This window comes from Carettochelys insculpta, chromosome 2 (genome assembly GCF_033958435.1).
Source record: "Carettochelys insculpta isolate YL-2023 chromosome 2, ASM3395843v1, whole genome shotgun sequence".
In the NCBI taxonomy this organism is placed as follows: domain Eukaryota; kingdom Metazoa; phylum Chordata; order Testudines; family Carettochelyidae; genus Carettochelys; species Carettochelys insculpta.
In genome coordinates, this window is record NC_134138.1 from 249841684 (window position 1) to 249860356 (window position 18673).

The following is an 18673-nucleotide window of genomic DNA, read 5'->3' on the forward strand; positions in this document are numbered from 1 at the left end:
AGACATTTGTATTGTGTTCTATGGCAGAAAGTTCAGAGGCATTTTTGGACTCAGGCTTATGGTTTAAAGAGGCACACCAGACCTCAAAGCTGAGATCCAGATCTTAGAGTTCAAAGCCTGGGTGTGCACTAACCTAGGATTTTGGTTTAGCCTATCTCTAAGCATATTAATATGTTTTGAATATAATCAGATAAAAGCTGCTTCATTATAGATTTAAATAAAAGAAAATATACCACAGATCTATTTATCTAGAATGTTTATTCCTCTTTTTCTCTCTTGAAGATCCCATTTCATGTATTGGAGCCAAAGTGAGCTTAGAGCTTAAAGCAGGGGTGGGCAATAATTTTTTGCAGAGGAGCCCCTCCAAAAATTTTGGTATTGGTTATGGGTTGGTTCTGGACCCCCAAGAAGGGGCAGGTCCTTGGGCAGAAGAGATGGGGCTGTAGGCTACAAAGAGAGAGAGGGTGTGTAAGTATGAAAGAGAAACACTTTGGCTACCTCTACACAAGCCCCTTCCTTTCAGGAAGGGTATGGTGATGAGCAAGGTTGGAAGATGCTAATGAGACGCTGCCATGAATATGCTGCGCCTCATTAGCAGAATGACGGCTGTGGAGATTCAAAAGTGCTGCTTTTGAATCGCGCAGCGCACGTGTAGACAGGGGCCTTTTGAAAGGACCACCAGAATTCAAGAGTCCCTTATTCCTAAAATCAATAGGAATAAGGGGCTTTCAAAGTCTGGGGGGTCCTTTTGAAAGGCCTCCGTCTATATGGGCGGCACACAATTCGAAAGTGGCACTTTTGAATCGCCACAGCTGTCATTATGCTAATGAGGTGCTGCATATTCATAGCAGCACCTCATTAGCATCTTCTGAACTCTCTCATTAACATGCCCTTTCTGAAAGGAGGGGGCTTGTGTAGACACACCATTTGTGTGTGACACACAGACTTTGTGACACATTATGTGCTGTGATGTATCTGTGACAGTGTGCATGTGGCACGGACTGGGTGTGTGTGACACTGACATTGAGTGTGTTTGTTGGCTGCTGCTGGGTAAGTTTCTGAGAGAAGCTACCCTCTGTCTCTTTAAGAAAAAATCTGTCCTGCTCTGTTGTCTCCGCCCTACTGAGTGAGTCACTTACCATCCATGCCTCAAACTGGAGCAGCTGTGCTGTGTGTCTCCCTCTCCCCAAGCCCTGATCTGCAGAGATGGGTACTGGGGCAGGGGAACACCCTGACTTCCCCCTCTCCCCTCCCGCTCCGCACAGCAAGCAGGAGAATCCTGGGAGCAGCTGGGCTGCAGATGGAGCATGGTTTGGGGAGGGGCAGCTGAACACATGCTGCTGGCTGTAAGTATGCATCCTCTGCTAATCAGCTGCACAGGCCAGAAGGAAAAGCCTGGTGGGCTGGCTCTGGTCCCCCAAGGCTTATTGTTAGAGATATCAGATTCACAGCACTGGAACTTGTAGTTTTCTTACTGGTCACAAAACTAGTATGGGTAATGGTGTCACAGCCTTTTCCACTTACTCCAACCAATGTGCCTCACCTCATGACTGGAGAAACCACTTCCAAATATCTCTCTCAGGTGGGCAAAAAGGTTTACAGTTATATGCCCATTTATGACTGGAGCACAGATCGTAAAAGGTAGCTTCTTCCAGGGGTTAGGTACCTAAGTATCTTTGAGGATCTGGGGTTTAGTATGTGTTTAGTACAGATTTACTAAAGGTCTGACCTACACTTGGAATTAGCTCCAATTTCAGCCATTAGTTTGCTTATGCCACTGCTCTTGAAAACATGGTAGGTTTCACTTATGCAAGCCACAACGTTCCTGATTTACACCCATGTGTGGTGTAGGTATTGCAGGCCAGGGGAGGTTGAGCATCTCCAAACAGCCAAGCATGGATTTCCCCATCACCCCCACCATTGATGTCCAAATATTGTGATGTTTCTGGTGATGTAAATACTTGCTTCATATAAATTAGATGGAGGTCACCAACTCCTTTCAGTGGCCCACTTAAACACAATCAGATGGTAATAAAGTTTTACTACTATCAACCTGTTTTAAATCCATACACGTTACATAGAGATGAAAGGATCAGCATTCCACAGTAATTGATAGCATCACTGTGACCTCTGAAGAGAACTTTTGAAAACAAAGCAAGACACTTTCTGAAGCAAAATTAATTGCATTCTCAGATGCAATAGAATATTATTTTCTTTCAGCTCCCCCACTAGGCAGATCTAGTGTTTAAATAAGCATTTCCTTGCACCCCAAAGTGCAGATTTGTTTATTTTTGACCCTTGGATAAAGCTAAACTTTTTTTAAAGGAATTCATCTTTTGAAATCATGTCTGTCTAGATGGTTTCTAATCACCCAAAAGATTTCTTTTTATCATCCCAATTCATTCCTAGGTCCTTACTGCTTTTTAAAGCTGTTTAAACCAATGATCATTAGAAATAGATTTTCCTGTATAAATGAGGGTTGTGATCGGTCAGGAGATCGCAACATGGTTGCATGGGGGTCATGAGCTAACTGCTCAGTGGGGCTGACAGCCCTCAGTGCCAATTAAATTAAATTTCCCCTTCTATTTTTCATTTATAAATAGAGATCGCACACAACTGTTTGCTGTGTGAAAGGGGTAAACAAAAAGTTTGAAAACCACTGATATAGCTGGATCTCCTTGTGAGTATTCAGAACAAAAATCTATGACAGAAGATGGCAGGTGATTTGTTAACTGCTATAGATGGGATAAATCACCCAGGCTACATCTACACGTGAACCCTACATCAAAGTAGCCTATTTCGATGTGGCGACATCGAAATAGGCTATTTCGATGAATAACGTCTACACGTCCTCCAGGGCTGGCAACGTCGACGTTCAACATCGACGTTGCGCAGCACCACATTGAAATAGGCGCTGCGAGGGAACGTCTACACGCCACAGTAGCACACATCGAAATAAGGGTGCCAGGAACAGCTGCAGACAGGGTCACAGGGCGGACTCAACAGCAAGCCGCTCCCTTAAAGGGCCCCTCCCAGACACAGTTGCACTAAACAACACAAGATACACAGAGCGGACAACTGGTTGCAGACCCTGTGCATGCAGCATGGATCCCCAGCTGCAGCAGCAGCAGCCAGAAGCCCTGGGCTAAGGGCTGCTGCACACGGTGACCATAGAGCCCCGCAGGGGCTGGAGAGAGAGCATCTCTCAACCCCTCAGCTGATGGCCGCCATGGAGGACCCCGCAATTTTGATGTTGCGGGACGTGCAACGACTACACGGTCCCTACTTCGACGTTGAACGTCGAAGTAGGGCGCTATTCCTATCCCCTCATGGGGTTAGCGGCTTCGACGTCTCGCCGCCTAACGTCGATGTTAACATCGAAATAGCGCCCAACACGTGTAGCCATGACGGGCGCTATTTCAAAGTTAGTGCCGCTACTTCGAAGTAGCGTGCACGTGTAGACACGGCTCCAGGGAGCAAGACCAGACAAAACAATTTTTTATCCTACTGAGATTCTAATGCTTTCAGTATATAGTATGCAATGTTTTGATTTTAAAACATTCAGGCTACGTCTACACTAGCACACTACGTCCAAGTAGCCTATTTCGAAGTAAGAACATTGAAGTAGACTACTTCGACACGTATCGTCTACACGTCCTCTAGGGCTGGTGCCATCGACGTTCAATGTCAAAGTAGCGATGGGGAACGTCGAAAGGAGCCGCCCTGGAAGGAAATGTGGAGCGTCCACACACAAAAGTGCTCACTGTCGAAATAAGGGGCCAGGAAAGCCCACGGACTGGATCACAGGCTGGACTAGCCCTTCCGGGTCAACAGCAAGCCACTCCTTTAAAGGGCCCCTTCCAGACACACCTGGCCTGCATAGCACGAGGTCTGCAGAGCAGTAGCCATGCTCTCGCAGACCAAGTCACAGCAGCTATGGAGGCCCAGCAGCAGCAGCAGCAGCAGGAAGAGGAGGCCCTCCAGGTAGTCATCCAGGGGGCAAGTGCCCTGCTAGGTGCTGCCCAGGAGGCCGTCCAGTGGTTCCTGCCAGAGGAGCCCTCCCAGGAGGCAGACGGGGATGCCCCTGACCACCGGGCTCCCCTCTTCCTCCCCCACTGGGGGAGCTAACCCAGCAGCTCCAAGTGGTGGGAGCAGCTCGTCATGCGGGAGTGGGATGACAACATGTGGCTGCAGAACTTCTGCATGTGCTGGCAGACCTTCCTGGAGCTCTGCCAGTGGCTCACCACCACACTGAGGCACCAGGACACCCCGATGCGGCCCGCCCTCCCCATCGAGAGGAGGGTCGCAATATCTGTCTGGAAGCTGGCCACTCCAGACACCTACCGCTCCGTGGGACACCAGTTTGGAGTGGGAAAGGCCACGGTCGGGGCTGTCGTCATGGAGGTAAGGAGGCCTGGACACGCACCCACTGGAGGGGCAGGGGGGCCGGGTGTGGGGGTGGGGAGGGAGGGGCTGGGTGGGGGGGGTACCCGGGGAGGTGCCCGGGAGGGGGGGCCTGGGGGAAGGGCCCTGGGGCACCTTGCACACCCTCATGGGCACCTGTGTTCCCTCTCCACAGGTGGTCCGTGCGTTTAACACCATGCTGCTCCAGCGGGTTGTCTGACTCGGGGACCTGGATGCAGCCATTGCAGGATTCACCACCATGGGATTCCCGAACTGTTTCGGGGTCCTGGACGGGACCCACATCCCCATTTGTGCCCCGGACCACAGCAGAGGAAGATACATAAACCACAGGGGCTACCACTCCGTGGTCCTGCAGGCCATGGTGGACAGTCAGGACCGCTTACAGGATGTGTACGTGGGCTGGCCCGGCTGCACACACAATGCCCGTGTTTTTAGGAACTCGGGCCTGTGCTGCCGGCTGGAGGCAGGGACCTACATCACCCGGAGATCCCTCTGGGAGACACCACCGTGCCCCTCTGCCTTGTGGCGGACATGGCCTACACCCTCCAGCCCTGGCTCATGCATCTGTACACCGGCCACCTCAACGACAGCCAGGAGCGGTTCAATGCCCACCTGAACCACGCCCACCAGGTGGTGGAGAGGACACTCGGCTGTCTGAAGGGCCGCTGGCGGTGCCTCCTTGCCCGACTGGACGTTAGCCTCCAGAACATCCCCCAGGTTGTGGGCGCGTGCTGCACACTCCACAACATTGTCGAGAGCAAGGGGGAGGCTTTCGTCCAGGGGTGGGCGGTCGAGGCCAGCATGGGCTTCCCCCAGCCAGCTGCTGCACCCAGCCGCCAGGCCCACCAAGCGGGGGTACGGGTCCGTGAGACTCTGTGGGCCTGCTTTGATCAGGGAGACCTCTGAGCACCTCCCTGGCCTTCCCTGGAAGACTCCCCCCCACACACAGCCCACACTGCCCGCACACCGTCCCCAACAACTGCACGCCACCCCCACAACAAGCACATGCCTCCAGTTTTTTTGAAAATAAAAACTTTTTTTTCTGAAAACTGCTAACTTGTTTTGTGCACAACAGAAACTGCAACCAACATACAAAAAGGGGGACAACTAGATACATGGGGGCCCAGCGGATGGCTCAGCTGTTGGCCCATCTGTCTGGGGTGGGGGTAGAGGGGTGCGACCGCCAGCAGGTACAGCATGTGACCCTCCCCCTCCTGTGTCCACGGTCCCTGGCGTGGCCGACTGGGAGCTGGGAGGACCAGCAAGTACGGCCGGGATGCCTCCACTGGCCGGTCTTCAATCCCAGTGGGCTCTGTGGAGCTTGCAGGCAGCACAGCAGGGGGGCGGCAGGTGGGGCAGCAGGCAGCGAGGTGGGTGGGGCGGCAGGCGGCACGGCAGGGGGGGCCTCGGGTGGAGTGGCGGGGAGGGCGGCCCGGGGAGGCAGCAGGGGATGGGAGCCGGGCAACGGCCCCCTGGATCAACCCAGCTATGTCCCGGAACACCCCCATGAAGTCCTCCGACACCGCCCAGCACTGGGTGGACTCCTCCTGGTCAAAGCGGAGTCTCTCCTCCGCCACCTCCGTCTGCTGCCGGAGATCTGCCAGGAACTGGGGGTCCACAGGGGCCATCCCCAGGGTCTGGCGATGGCAGGACCATCCTGCTGGCCTTGGGAGTGTCTCCGGATGCTGGCGGTGGCTGACCTCCAGCGGGCTGTCGAGGACGACGGAGGGTATCTGGCTGCCTGGGGTGTCGGATGGTGCAGCTGGAGGTGGGGGGGAAGGCTGTTAGTACAGTGCCCTGGCCTGTGGCCCATTCCTCCTGCCCTCCCCCTTGGGTGCTGGGTCTCCATCCCCGTCGGTGGGCGTGATGTCCCTGTTGGCTGTCCCCATAGCATTGTTCCCCCACCCCCGGGGGTAAGGCACAGTGCTGTCCATGGGTGCAGGTGCTGACAGGCGCTGATGGCCGTGCCACCGTCTGGGACCGTGCTGTGGCTGGGCAGTTGCAGGCTGGGATCCACTGGGGGTGTGTGAGGCTCCCAGTCGTGTCTGGTGCCCCCGCCCCATGGCCCCTGGGTGTGTGCTCTGTGGGGTATGTACCTGACTGTCCATTGCCGCGGTCGGGGGAAGCCCGGTGGGTGGACACCCAGCTGGTGCTCCGGGAGGGGAGGTCTATGAGGAGCCCCTCCTCCTCACTGCTGGACCCCTCCTCCACTGTCCTGGTGGGGGGGGGCTCCTCGGGTGGGCTCTGGGGCTGGCCTCTGGGCCGAACTCCGGCTCCGAGGCCTTCTGGGGCTCATCAGCCGTGGTGTCAAGGGTGGCCGGGGGGAGGAGGTGTCCTGGGGGCCCAGGATGGCCCTGAGCTCCCTGTAATAGGGGCAAGCAGTGGGGGCGGCCCGAGACCGTCTGGCTGAGTCCTGGGCCCGGGCATACCCCTGCTGCAACTCCTTCACCTTACTCCGGACGTGATCCAGAGTGCGGGCAGGATGACCCCAGGCGGCCAGGCCCTTGGCCATTTGGGTGAACGCTTCTGCATTCCGCTGCTTGCTCCCCATCATGTGGAACACCTCCTCTTCACTCCAGAGCCCCAGCAGGTCTCAGAGCTTGGCCTCCGACCAGGAGGGACCCCGCCTCTTTTTGGCCCCCCACTTGGCAGCCGGAGGTGCTTGGGTCCCCTCAGGAGGGGAGCCCTGGGGGCGCTCGGGGGGCTGGCTCGATGCCTTGGGTGGTGGGTAGATGGGTCGGGGTCTGTAGAGGGCGTGCAGGACTAGCACGTGCGTGTGCTGCTGCCTGCACGCTCTCAGCTTCTAGCCACAGGATATCCGGGTCTGTGGTGCTTTAAAGGCTGCTGTGCGTGGGGACCATAAAGCCCCGCAGGGGCTGGACAGCACATCTCAGCCCCTTAGCTGATGGCCGCCATGGAGGACCCCACTATTTCAAAGTAGCAGGACGCGGATCGTCTACACACACCCTATGTTGACGTTCAACGTTGAAGTAGGGCACTATTCCCATCTTCGGATGGGAATAGTGATTTCGACCTCCTGCCACCTAACGTTGATTTCAACGTTGAAATAGCACACGGCGTGTGTAGACGCGATGGGTGCTATTTTGACATTGTGCTGGCTACTTCGAACTAGCCAGCTAGTGTAGACGTACCCTCAGTATCAAACATTTTTTCACTAGTAGAAAACCAATAAGGAGAGTGTTACTTCAGTCAAAAAAACAAAAACAAGTTAGGCAGATCAATTACTGTCTTTCAGGCACTATTCTTTGGTCCTTTTTATTAGATTGTTCTTCAGAGGAAAACAGTCTCCTCCAGGAGATCCCTCTGTAAAGGGAAGTGAGGAACTGCTGTTTTTTCAAACAAGCTGGGAACTGCAAGACAGTTTTTGTTGATAGACCCCCCTCATGCATGTGAGATAAGGAGTGAAGGATACTTTCAAAACCATTAATTGACCCAAGGTTTTCAATCTTTTCTGTAACAACAAGAAGTCCTGTGACACCTTATAGACTAACAGATATTTTGGAGCATAAGCTTTTGTGGGCAAAGACCCGCTTCGTCGGATGCAAGAGTTGGGGGGGTTCCATAATAGGTCACATCTTCCGTGACTGAACTGACTTTGTCAACTCTGGTCCTCCTTTTGACTGGAACTCCCTCCTTTTGATAAGCCCATATATTTAAACCCTCCCCTGCAGCCCCCCACTCATGCATCCGACAAAGTGGGCCTTTGCCCACCAAAGTTTATGCTCCAAAATATCTGACAGCCTATAAGTGTCACAGAATTTCTTGTTTTTGACGATACAGGCTAATTTGGCTACCCCTCTGATATTTGTCAATATTTTCTATGTTTATGCTTCCTGTCTTTCGTGACCCTCATTTGTTCCTTCCTTGTTCAGTCAGACAATGGGAGGCATGACTCATTTTGTTGTGAAAAGTGTGAATAACTTACGTTAGCCATTAGTACATAAGAACATAGCATGGAACTTCCCACAGAAAGAGTTACAGATGCCATGCAACACCTGTATTGAATGTTTGGTAAGGTTTTGGTCAGGTTAAAGCACTTTGCTTTGTCTAGCCGTTGTTTTGCGGAGCTGTTGCAACAAGGAAAGGCAGATGTCTGGGCTCACCTAGTCAGGTCATGTAGTCTTGGTGAGCAATTTTGAACTATCCAAATTGTAAAATTCAGGCACTGGGCAGGGAAAAAAATGTTGTTTGTGAAGCAAAGACATTTGTATTGATATTCCCTAACAACCTATGCTGCTAAGAAAAACTTATGTGTAGATAAAAAGCAGTCAAGTAGCACTTTAAAGACTAGCAAAATAGTTTATTAGGTGAGCTTTCGTGGGACAGACCCACTTCTTTAGACCATAGCCAGACCAGAACAGACTCAATATTTAAGGCACAGAGAACCAAAAACAGTAATCGAGGACGACAAATCAGAAAAAAATGATCAAGGTGAGCAAATCAGAGAGTGGAGGGGTCGGGGGGGGGGGGTGTCAAGAATTAGATTCAGCCAAGTGTGCAGAAGAGCCCCTATAGTGACTCAGAAAGTTCCCATGTTTTGACTCAGGTTGCCAACCCTTCTCCATTTCCTACTTTTCTATTTTGAGACCTACAAGCCTGAATCAATTGACACAGCTTCTGAGACTTGGCTCTGTGGGTCCTTTATTTCAATGCAGACACAAAGGAATAAGACAGCTGCTTCAGGGGATCAGCAGAAGTGCCTGTCATGAGTGCTGTGCAAAAATGAGTTGCCTGTGTGCAGTTTGTTCAAGCCAGTGGGACTTATGTACATTTTGAAAATGAACAAATTACATGAAGAAAAGCTCATCTATTTTGCGCCAAACAGGAAACCGAACTACAAGGCCCTGAAAATCTACCAGTGCTCAGCAGAAGGGGCAGCATTAATAATAGAGGTAACCTGAGCCAGATTCAGGCAGGGTGTGTGTGTATGTGGCTGTGAGAGAGCAAAGCCAGAGAGAGATTTATCTGTGGGTCTCTTTTTTTTTTTTCCAGATCCCAATTCAAATATCCCAAAACAGTCAGTCTTCCCCGCAAACTTGGGGATCCGGAATTCTGGTTCAGGTTTATCTGTTTAATTTGCTTCAATATCTTATGATTTTCCTGTGATTGCACTGAAGACTGGTGATCTAGCACAGGGGAGTGCAAACTGGGGGGTGAGCCCCCTTGGGGAGGGGCGTGAAATTTCCTAAGGAAGGCACAGCACGAACAACTGCTAGGACTCAGGCTCATCCATCACATCAGAAATGTTGAAATATGTTACTGTTTATAATATATGTGTATTCACATTTATACACTGATTAATAAAGTTTTGCATCCACATACTTATTTTCCTACACATACTGAAAAGGTTTTTTCGCGTATGAACATAACTGAAATTTCCATCGGTGTGGATTACATTAGACGGGTTGGAGGAGAGCTAATTACGGAGACAAAAAGTGAGGCCCAGCATCAAAAGTTTGCTCATCCCTGATCTAGGGGACACAGCAAAAATAACTACCTCTGACTAAAACCCTATCTAGGACAGAATAGAACTTCCCTTTTTTAACAATGGCTTTTTAATGACAATGACTCTCCTCTTTACCAGATTCCCTTTGTTGGATTTCTGTATGTAGTACATACTATGCTCATATTTAGGTTGCTTTTTTAATTTGATGGAGTTGAGTAGGGTTAGGGTACTTTTTCAATGCAATTTTCTGAGTAGCAAATGGGGTTAGAGTCCAAAAAAACCAATCAACCAAAAAAAAAAAAAACCCCACAAAACCAGCCCCACAAAACCAAAACCCCACACTAACAACTCTATCTCCTGCATGCTATAAAATGACATACCAGGAAAATTAACTACAAGAAGTCCTGCGGCAAGACAACATGTTTCTTGTTGTTTTTGAAGATACAGGCTAACTCCGCTACCTCTCTGATACAGGAGAATAAAGTTTACCTTTCACCTCATGTGGACAAATTTATTTGCTGCCTCAGTTATTAATGGTGACAACTACAATGTTACAGTTCCTCCATTTTAATGACACATTGCCTCTACAATGAGAAACACTGACAAGAAAATGTCACTACTTTAATAAAAATTAATGACGAATGCCAGGGAGGAAGCAGGCAGCACATTCACTGAACTGTTACTCTAAAAAAGTTGCTCCTTTAGGGCTTCTCATTTCCAGCACCAAGCCCAGCTGCACTGCATTCCCAAGGAGAGTAGTTTCCAGTATGATCTGCAGTGCCTGGAAAATCTGCGGAAATCAAGCTAAAAAAGCAAAGAGAATTTTCCTGTTTGTGTGTATAGACTACAGCGAAACCACATCCAGAAACGCTGTGGCTGGAGCCATTCATGGTGCACTAATATCTGGAGTGGCATGAACTAAACTGTTTACGTCTCCTGTCTTGTGCACCAATATCTTTCCTGAAAAAAACAAAACAAAAAAACTTGCATTATTTTCATCTCAATGAGATTTAGGAAAAAAGTATTTAACTCAGATCCATGTGTTACTGTCAACAGTGGAATTTGCAGATAGTTTGAGAGCTGGGTATTTTGAAGGCACCTAATCACTGAAATATGCAAGTGCTAAACTGTATAGGTCTTTTTGATTTAATATTCACCAAAAGGTTTTATATTTTTCCCTTTAACACAACATGTTAACACCCATTGAGTTTTATTGCAAGGGTATGTCCTCCCTGCCAAACAAGCTTGTACAGTGCCATAGCTGACCCAGGTTAGCCCTCACCACAAAATCTTAGTGAAGACAAGCTGCAGGTGGCAGAATGTACCTGGACAGTGTAGCTAGGTGAGTTTAACACTGTACCCTCCACCAATGTGTCATCTGGCCTACTTATATTAGGGTAATAACTGCACATGCCTTGTCTCCACTTCGATTTCAGAGTGAGTTAGCCAGCATGTTTACTATCTTGCTGTAAACTCCTCCTCCCCACATTTTGGCAGGTAAAAACTTAGATGTTCATCCATAATGTGCCTTTATAAATTTATTAATATTACTTCTGTAAGTCCTAGGGGCACTGTGAGAGGCCTAATTAGTTAATGCTAGTAAAGCACTGGGGGCAGTGTAAATGTATGTGTAGAATACATTTACCAAAGCAACTGCACCTAGGCATTCTGCAGAGTAGGCTGCCTTCGCACACTAGGCACAATGACTCTGAATGGGGTAGGTTGATAATCCCTCCTCAAACCTGCAGCTGCCAAACTAAAGCATTTTCATTCTAGCCCCACTGACTGACATTTTGGCCAGAGGACTTCAATGACTGCCCTTGAGCTACACCTACCACCCCACCTCCAGGATACCGATACAGCCTATACACCTAGGTAACAGGCAGTTTCAGCTCCCTGCCCTGCTCCTAGCAACTTACACATACAGCTCTATTCCAAAACAAAAAAGCAGTTCAGTAGCACTTTAAAGACTAACAGAATCATTTCTTCAGATCTGAAGAAGTGGGTCTGTCCCACGAAAGCTCATCACCTAATAAACTATTCTGGTAGTCTTTAAAGTGCTACTGGACTGTTTTTTGTTTTGTTTTGTTTTGGTTTGGTTTGGTTGTATATAGACTAGCAGGGCTCTCTCTCTGTTACTATTCAGTTCTATTCCAGCGACAGTCCCTCTCTCCTGTCCCTCAGGATACAGTTCCAGCTCACCCAATCACCCCCTGCCTTTACCACACAGCTAGAGGACCCCGCCCAACAGCTCCAGCCCCCAGGCACCCCTGTTTCCCAACAGCTCCAGCCCCCAGGCACACCCTGCCCTCCCCACACAGCTCTAGGTCCCCTGTCCCCCTGCAGCTCCAGCCCCTGTCCGCACGCATTACACAGCTCCATATTTCCCAGCCCCCTCGCCGCCCTCGTCTCCAGCGCCCCCTGCCCGGCCCGGCCCCGGGACGCTCGTGGCGTTCCTGCCGGCGGCACGGCCCCTTTAAGAAGTGCCTGCGAGAGCACGGAAGCGGCCGGTGCCGAGTGAGCCCGGAGGGCAGCGCAGCCCAGCGGCCGGGCAGTTGCTGCCGGGCTCGCTGGAGAGTGAGCGGCGTGGACGCGGAGCGCTCCAGGGTAAGGAACTCCCGCGGCTCGCTCGCTCGGGCCAGGCACCGCCTCCCCGGGGCACCCCCGTCCCTGTCCCCAGGGCTGGGCAGCGAGCGGCCCCGCAATGCTCCCTTTGGCCGCGGGCGCCGGCGGGCTGCGCTGGGGGCTGGGGGCAGCACGCGCGCGGCCGGGCTCTCCGCGTGCATCTGGGGGCGCTGTCGGGCTCGCCGCTTCCCCGCCGCCGGAGTCCCTCTCTCCCTCGGCCGGCACCGGGCCGCGGCGGGGCACTGAGCGGCGCCTGCCGTGCGCACGCCCTTCACGGGCCGGGAGCCGCTGCGGCGCTCCCCCGGCGAGTTCCCTTTGTTGGGGCGGCGGCGCGGAGCAGGTGGCGGGGCCTTCGCTGGAGACCCCCGCCGGCCACGAGGTAAGGGGGGGCGCTTCGCCTCCGCAGGCACCTGGCGCCGCCCCGCCCCGCCCTCCCCGCAGTGGGCACCGCTCTGCGCTGGGGGCTGCTCGGGCTCGGGCTCGGGCTCGCTCCAGGTACAGCGTGTGCGCGCCTGCCGGCCGGGGGCTGTTGTTGCCCGTGGCAGTCGGGGCTGCCGGACTTCTCCAGCCCCCACCCCCGGAGCCCCACGGTGTAGTACGGTCAACGCCTCGTCCGAAACAGAGAGCGGATCGGAGCAGCAGTGTGGGACTCTATGCAGTTGTGCGAGCGAGTGGAGAGCCAGCGGCGGTCCGACTACTCACCAGCGTACCCACCGGAGGGCTGGCCAGAAGTATAAGGTAGTAGCCCCTTCGCAAGGGTCGTCTGCAGCTCTCTATTCATCCGACACTGCTGTCTTCAAATCATGTGCTGTAAACAGACACCACATGATTTTAAATGGACCGTAGCTCTTTCATCTAACTTCTTGTTTGCTTACCACTCCTTACCAACTGCTTACCTTTTTGGGTTGCTTTCCGCCTGAGCAATGATTCAGAGGTCAATTTCACCCTCGTGCCTCGTGAGTTTCACTTTCGGGATCTTAATTATGCCGGATTTTGTTTTTTAAAAAGTCAACTTTTAAAAAGTGAAGGAAAACTTTTTTGGGACTTCGGGTTTGCATTTTTTTGTTTGTTCACATACGTTTACAAGAAATCAGCTCTCTTCACTGCATTAAACAATCTCCCAGGGCTGTTGGCTGGTATTTTGCCTGAATTTTTTTTGGAAAGTAGCATTCTAACACTTTGTAAATCTGCCTAGTGTTATCTATAGTCAGTAGAGCTATGATAAAACAGTTGCTGACAGAATTACTCTTTTTTTTTTTTATGCAGTGACTGGAGCATGTAGGAAAATACTTAATGCAGACACTATCAAACTGTATTAGTAAGATAAGGACAAGCTTCACTAAAATGGAACCTTCCTTTATCTTGACATCTGCCCTGGAGCTGGTAGCAGTGTTATTTGTAGTGCAGCAGAGGGTGCTGTTCGATTATTGCACTCACTTTTCTTGGACAGGCAAAAAATTCCTCCAGGTTTTTAAACTGGAAAAAGTTGCGTGTGTGTGTGTGTGTGTGTGTGTGTGTGTGTGTGAGAGAGAGAGAGAGAGAGAGAGAGAGAGGGAGACCTTCTGATTTCAGTGTAGTTGGAAGAGTGAGAAGAGGAAGAATCAGCACTATATCTACTTAACTGTTAGTTACTGCTTAAATTCTTAATTTGGTCCACAGTCCCAAACTGAAAGATGACGTTGATCAGCTGTCTCCTCCTGTAGGAGATCTGCCATGAAATTTTGGCCTTCCCTTTCCTATTGTCACTTTCTTTTTGCAGTCAGAAGTATGAGTAGAAGGGGAAACAAATATGGGGTGGAGGTGGTGGCGGCGGGGGGGGGGGGGGGGGGAGTTGAGTAGATACAAATGTTTGTAAAAGCTGTAATGGATTTGCAGGGTATTGCTTGTAATGCAGAGGCACAGCACTTCTGCTGTTCCCTTAAGGCTGCTTTGGAACTGCTTAACAATGTTCCTTAGTAGAATATGCTGTTGTGGATTATGATTCTCATGAGACCTTGAAGGGGTCTTGCAACAGACTGACTACATGTGGGATTAGATCTGGAAGAGGGCAATAAGGCAGAGGATGGAAAGCAACCAAGAGTAAAGACATAATCAGTTTATTCTTGATGTTCGGCTTTGGCATCAGCAGCTGTTGGTGTCATCTGAGCTAAATAGTTCGTGTTAATTTCTCTGGCACTAATGGGCAGAGCTTTTATATTAACTGGTTTTTGAGGGGTATTTTATATAGATTCAAAATTAAATGTGAGAAGTATTGTGCCATAGAACATTCCAGCATGTTTTTGGTTGGCTTTTTTTTTTTTTTAAATCACTTTGTTAAATGCTGACAAGTGTATTTCAGTATTTTGAAGTCTCGTAAAATTAGAAAACATCCATTGAAAATATAACGGAAAACTCCTAGTTAATCTGTGCAGCTTGGTTGATGTTCGTAATGGTAAAACTGACTGACTGGACTATTATTCAAGGCCTAGGATATACAGCCAAACAGAGGATGCCTTGATGTGTCTCTGCCCCAATCCTACTCGGATACCATGGGGCCTGCCTCTGCTCTTAGGAATAGCAGTGACACTCACCTTCCAGAGGGACAGGAACAGTATCATGTGGTCCCATGCCACGCAGGGGGGCAACAGGGCTTCCCTTCCTCCTCCCAAGAGGCAGCGTGATCCATAGAATGCTACTTCGTGTGCTAGTCAAGGGAAGGGAGCTTGGGCCTGTTGTACCCTTTTATTACCAAGTCCACCTAGGATGGTGTTGGCTTCTTCCAGGCATAGCTGACACCCCATTGAGATGCATGGGGTAGCTCACTGCCAAGAGAGGCTGTCATTGAGAGTCTCTCAGACTATATTCAACATAAGGTGGGTGGATAACTGACCATACTCAAACACTAGCTATGGGTGGCTTGCTGTCAGATTGGAAGGGTGTATTGCTGGGGGAGAGAGGGGGCCTTCAGAAGTCAGTCCCAGGTCCAGTGCTAGTCCATTTTCATTAATTGAGTAATAGAGTAGGCTTATGGAATGTGCAGGTGACAGCCAGGTGGGAGGGTTACAAATACCTTGGAGGTCAGGCTTAAAATTCAAAATTACTTTGGCAAAGTGGAGGGTTGGTCCAAATTCAACAAGATGAAATTAAATGGAGACAAGTGCAAAGTACTTCACATGGGAAGCAAAAATCAGATGAATATCTGCAAAATAGGAATAACTGTCTAGGCGGTAATACTTCTGAGGATTACAGTGGCACTGGTGAAGCCCCAACTACACTCTTGTATTCAACTCTGGGCATCACAGTTTAGGCAGGATCTGGACAAATGTGAAAGTCGAGAGGAGAGCAACAAACGTGATAAAATGGTTAGAAAACCTGACCTATGAGAAAAAGCTGGGGGGAAGCACACTAGGCATGGTCAGTTGTGAGGGAAGACAACTGAGAAAGTGACGTGACAGGACTTCCAGTATATTGACTGTCATAAAGAGAGCATTGACGAATAGTTCATGTCCACTGAAGGTAGGGACAGAGTAATGGGCTTAATCTGCAGCAAGGGAGATTTTAGGCTGGGTATTCTGAAACACTTTCTGATTCTATGGGTAGTTGAGCTCTAGAATGTACTTCAAATAGAGGTCATGGAGTCCTCAGCACTGGAATAATCCAAAAACAAATTGGACAAATATCCATCAAGGTTTACTTGTTTGTTCACAGCGCAAGAGGCTGGACTTCTTGAGGCTTCTGCTAGCCCTATGGTTTTGTGATTTCTGGTGGTTTTTTTTTTTTTTGTGGTGATCATTGCATCAGTCACGGTCAACATGGCTTCAGGCTTTTCTTTGCAATCCTGAGGGCTGCCTTTCAAGAAAGTGTTCAGATTCCAAGTGTAGGACATCAGGAGCTTGGATCCTAGGTAGTGCCTATGACGCCTGTGGTTTAATCTGACTTTGATGGTATGGGTAACCTTTAGTATAAACAGGACCAAAATGGCTGGGATGTTCAGAAACTGTTCTGAAGCTGTCAGAGCGATTAAATCTGGGCATGTTTTCAGCAACATGATTATGGATAGCAGTCCTGCCTACATGTGTCGTGCTGGGACAAACCAGTTTATATCCGGCATGCTTTGCTCTCATAAGGACAAGGTTTTAAAGCGAGACTTGGGGCTGTCACTTCACTAAAAAATGTAATCATTCTTAACTGAAGTGATAAGACTTCACTAGTTTACTCTGATTTCTGGGTAAATGCTGTTAAATATGTTGATATACCTTCTAAATTGTTGCCATTGTGCATCATGTTAGCATTAGCACAGTTCTAAAGTATCTTAATTGTAGCCTCTCTGGCTACCAGAAAACAGCTGGTATTAAGAAATTTCAGAAGAGCACCCATTCATTATAGAACTAACTGCCAGAACCAGTAACAAGCACTCAAGTAGCACATTAGAGACTAACATATGTATTAAATTGGTAAAACCCACTTCTTCAGATAAGGAAAGTAGGAAAAAATAGCAATTTATTCTGGTGCAGAAATGATTCAGTCTGTACATATATTTAGTCCTGCAAACTGTTTGGAGGATATCAGAGAATGAAATCCAGGTCTCTTACAAACATGGATGGTGACTTCTCAGTTCTTGGCTTAGTACGTTTTAATGTGGGCATGCCTAATAATGCAGTGAAGAGGTTGAAATTGAGATCATTTTAAATAATCATCATAGGACAGACTTCCAATTGAAGTAAAACAGTTATTTACTTTTCATATAAAGTCCTAAGAATATGAACATAAGTCTATAGGGTAAATGGATTTCATTTTTCCCCCCCCACAATTGAAGAATGACTTTCAAATACATTTGTTTTGAATATAAGTAGCAGCCAAATTCGTTTTTTGGTAGACATTCAACACTTTACACTAATCATTACTATTTACACAGATAGAGAAGGGAGGGAGGAAATGGAATTCTCCTGGATGTATTTTATCACTTAGTCCTGAATGAAAATTCTTAGCATTCAGTAATCAACAGATGGAATTTCTTATTTGATCATTTTATGTTTTTTCACAAAATTATACAAAAGAGATGGAATTGGCATCTTATGTTGTTTGGTTCTGTGTATTTTATTGCAGCTGATGTGGATAACTGTTTATGGAAGTTCTCTGAGCCCTGGGACTGGTCGTCTTTCTCGTCTTGCTCTGGCTTAATACACCCAAGCATGGTCCATGTTACAGAGTTAGGTGGACTTAAGGCAGCTTATGTCAATCTAATTATGTCAATATATACAAGACAGCCTTGTCAGCTGCTGTAAGTGCTATACTATGCTGACATAATAACTCCACCTCCGTGAGAGGGGAAATGCCTAGACCTGTGTAGTTAAGGTGATGCAGCGTCTGTACATAGATACAGTCACTTACATTGACTGACTGTCTTGTCAATTTTATCGCAGCCTACTGGAGCTGTGAAACTGCCAACAAATCCAGGCAGCTGGAACCGAGCAGCCCTGGCTTCCTGCTGCCAGCTTGACTTCTGCCCTGTGGTGAGACGCCTGGCTGATGGCCCCTCCCAGACCACCCAAGGGTGGGTTGGTGAGAAGTTGGGAGAGCTGGCCTTCACCCTCTCCTGAGGGTGAGGGAATGAGATCCTGGGTTGGCAGACAGCTGGACTCCTGCTTGTATTGCTGCACAGACCTGGGAACCCAGGCTCTGAGTCCCCAACGTGACCTCTCTGCAGGCAGTGGAAGTTGGAGCCATCCTGTCCGTAGGATGAAGTGGAGCAGCCACCCCAGGGGCAATGTCTTTGGGATCTGTGCAGTGGCTGCCCCAACTGTCCTATGGATGGGAGGGACTGAGGGATTTATGGGGGGGCCTTGTGATGTGACAGCAGGGGTTGCCCCTGTCCCCACCCCCACTCGCCACATCAATTTACTTTGGAGGTGGAAAGAATATGGTAATATGGTTTAAATATTGAAAAACTAAGGTTTAAATGTAACTGTCAAATAGATTGTGGAATAGGTTCTGTTTATATGGCAATTGCATAGGCAAACAGTGCCATTTTTCTGTTTAAACAAAAATTAGGATCACAGGCTTGTCACTTCATTTTTTTTTTTTTGTTGGTTTTTCAATCTCGATTTCAAACCTTTTTTGTTTGAGTAGAAATTTAAAATACTTTTTCTTGATCACTGGGATTTTAATCTAGTTTGT

The 18673-nt window shown here is 49.1% G+C and overlaps 1 protein-coding gene and 1 long non-coding RNA gene across 4 annotated transcripts in view; one reads left to right on the forward strand and one right to left on the reverse strand.

Moving 5' to 3' along the window:
- Window positions 1–8705: 8705 nt before the first annotated feature.
- LOC142008083 (uncharacterized) lies at window positions 8706–13872 on the reverse strand. Its single transcript, XR_012644071.1, has 3 exons — window positions 13414–13872; window positions 13220–13325; window positions 8706–10852 (listed from the first exon to the last, which is right to left on the reverse strand). It is a non-coding gene; the product is annotated as an uncharacterized LOC142008083 (long non-coding RNA).
- Window positions 12368–18673, forward strand: part of SVIL (supervillin) — a 226131-nt gene continuing 219825 nt past the window's right edge. Inside the window, exon 1 of one of the 3 annotated variants that reach the window (XM_074984945.1) lies at window positions 12368–12499. The gene's annotated coding sequence lies outside the window, so the exon portion shown is untranslated. Of the gene's footprint in view, window positions 12500–12740; window positions 13256–18673 lie in introns of those variants that run through there. The other 2 variants (XM_074984944.1, XM_074984946.1) reach the window with 2 other exon arrangements.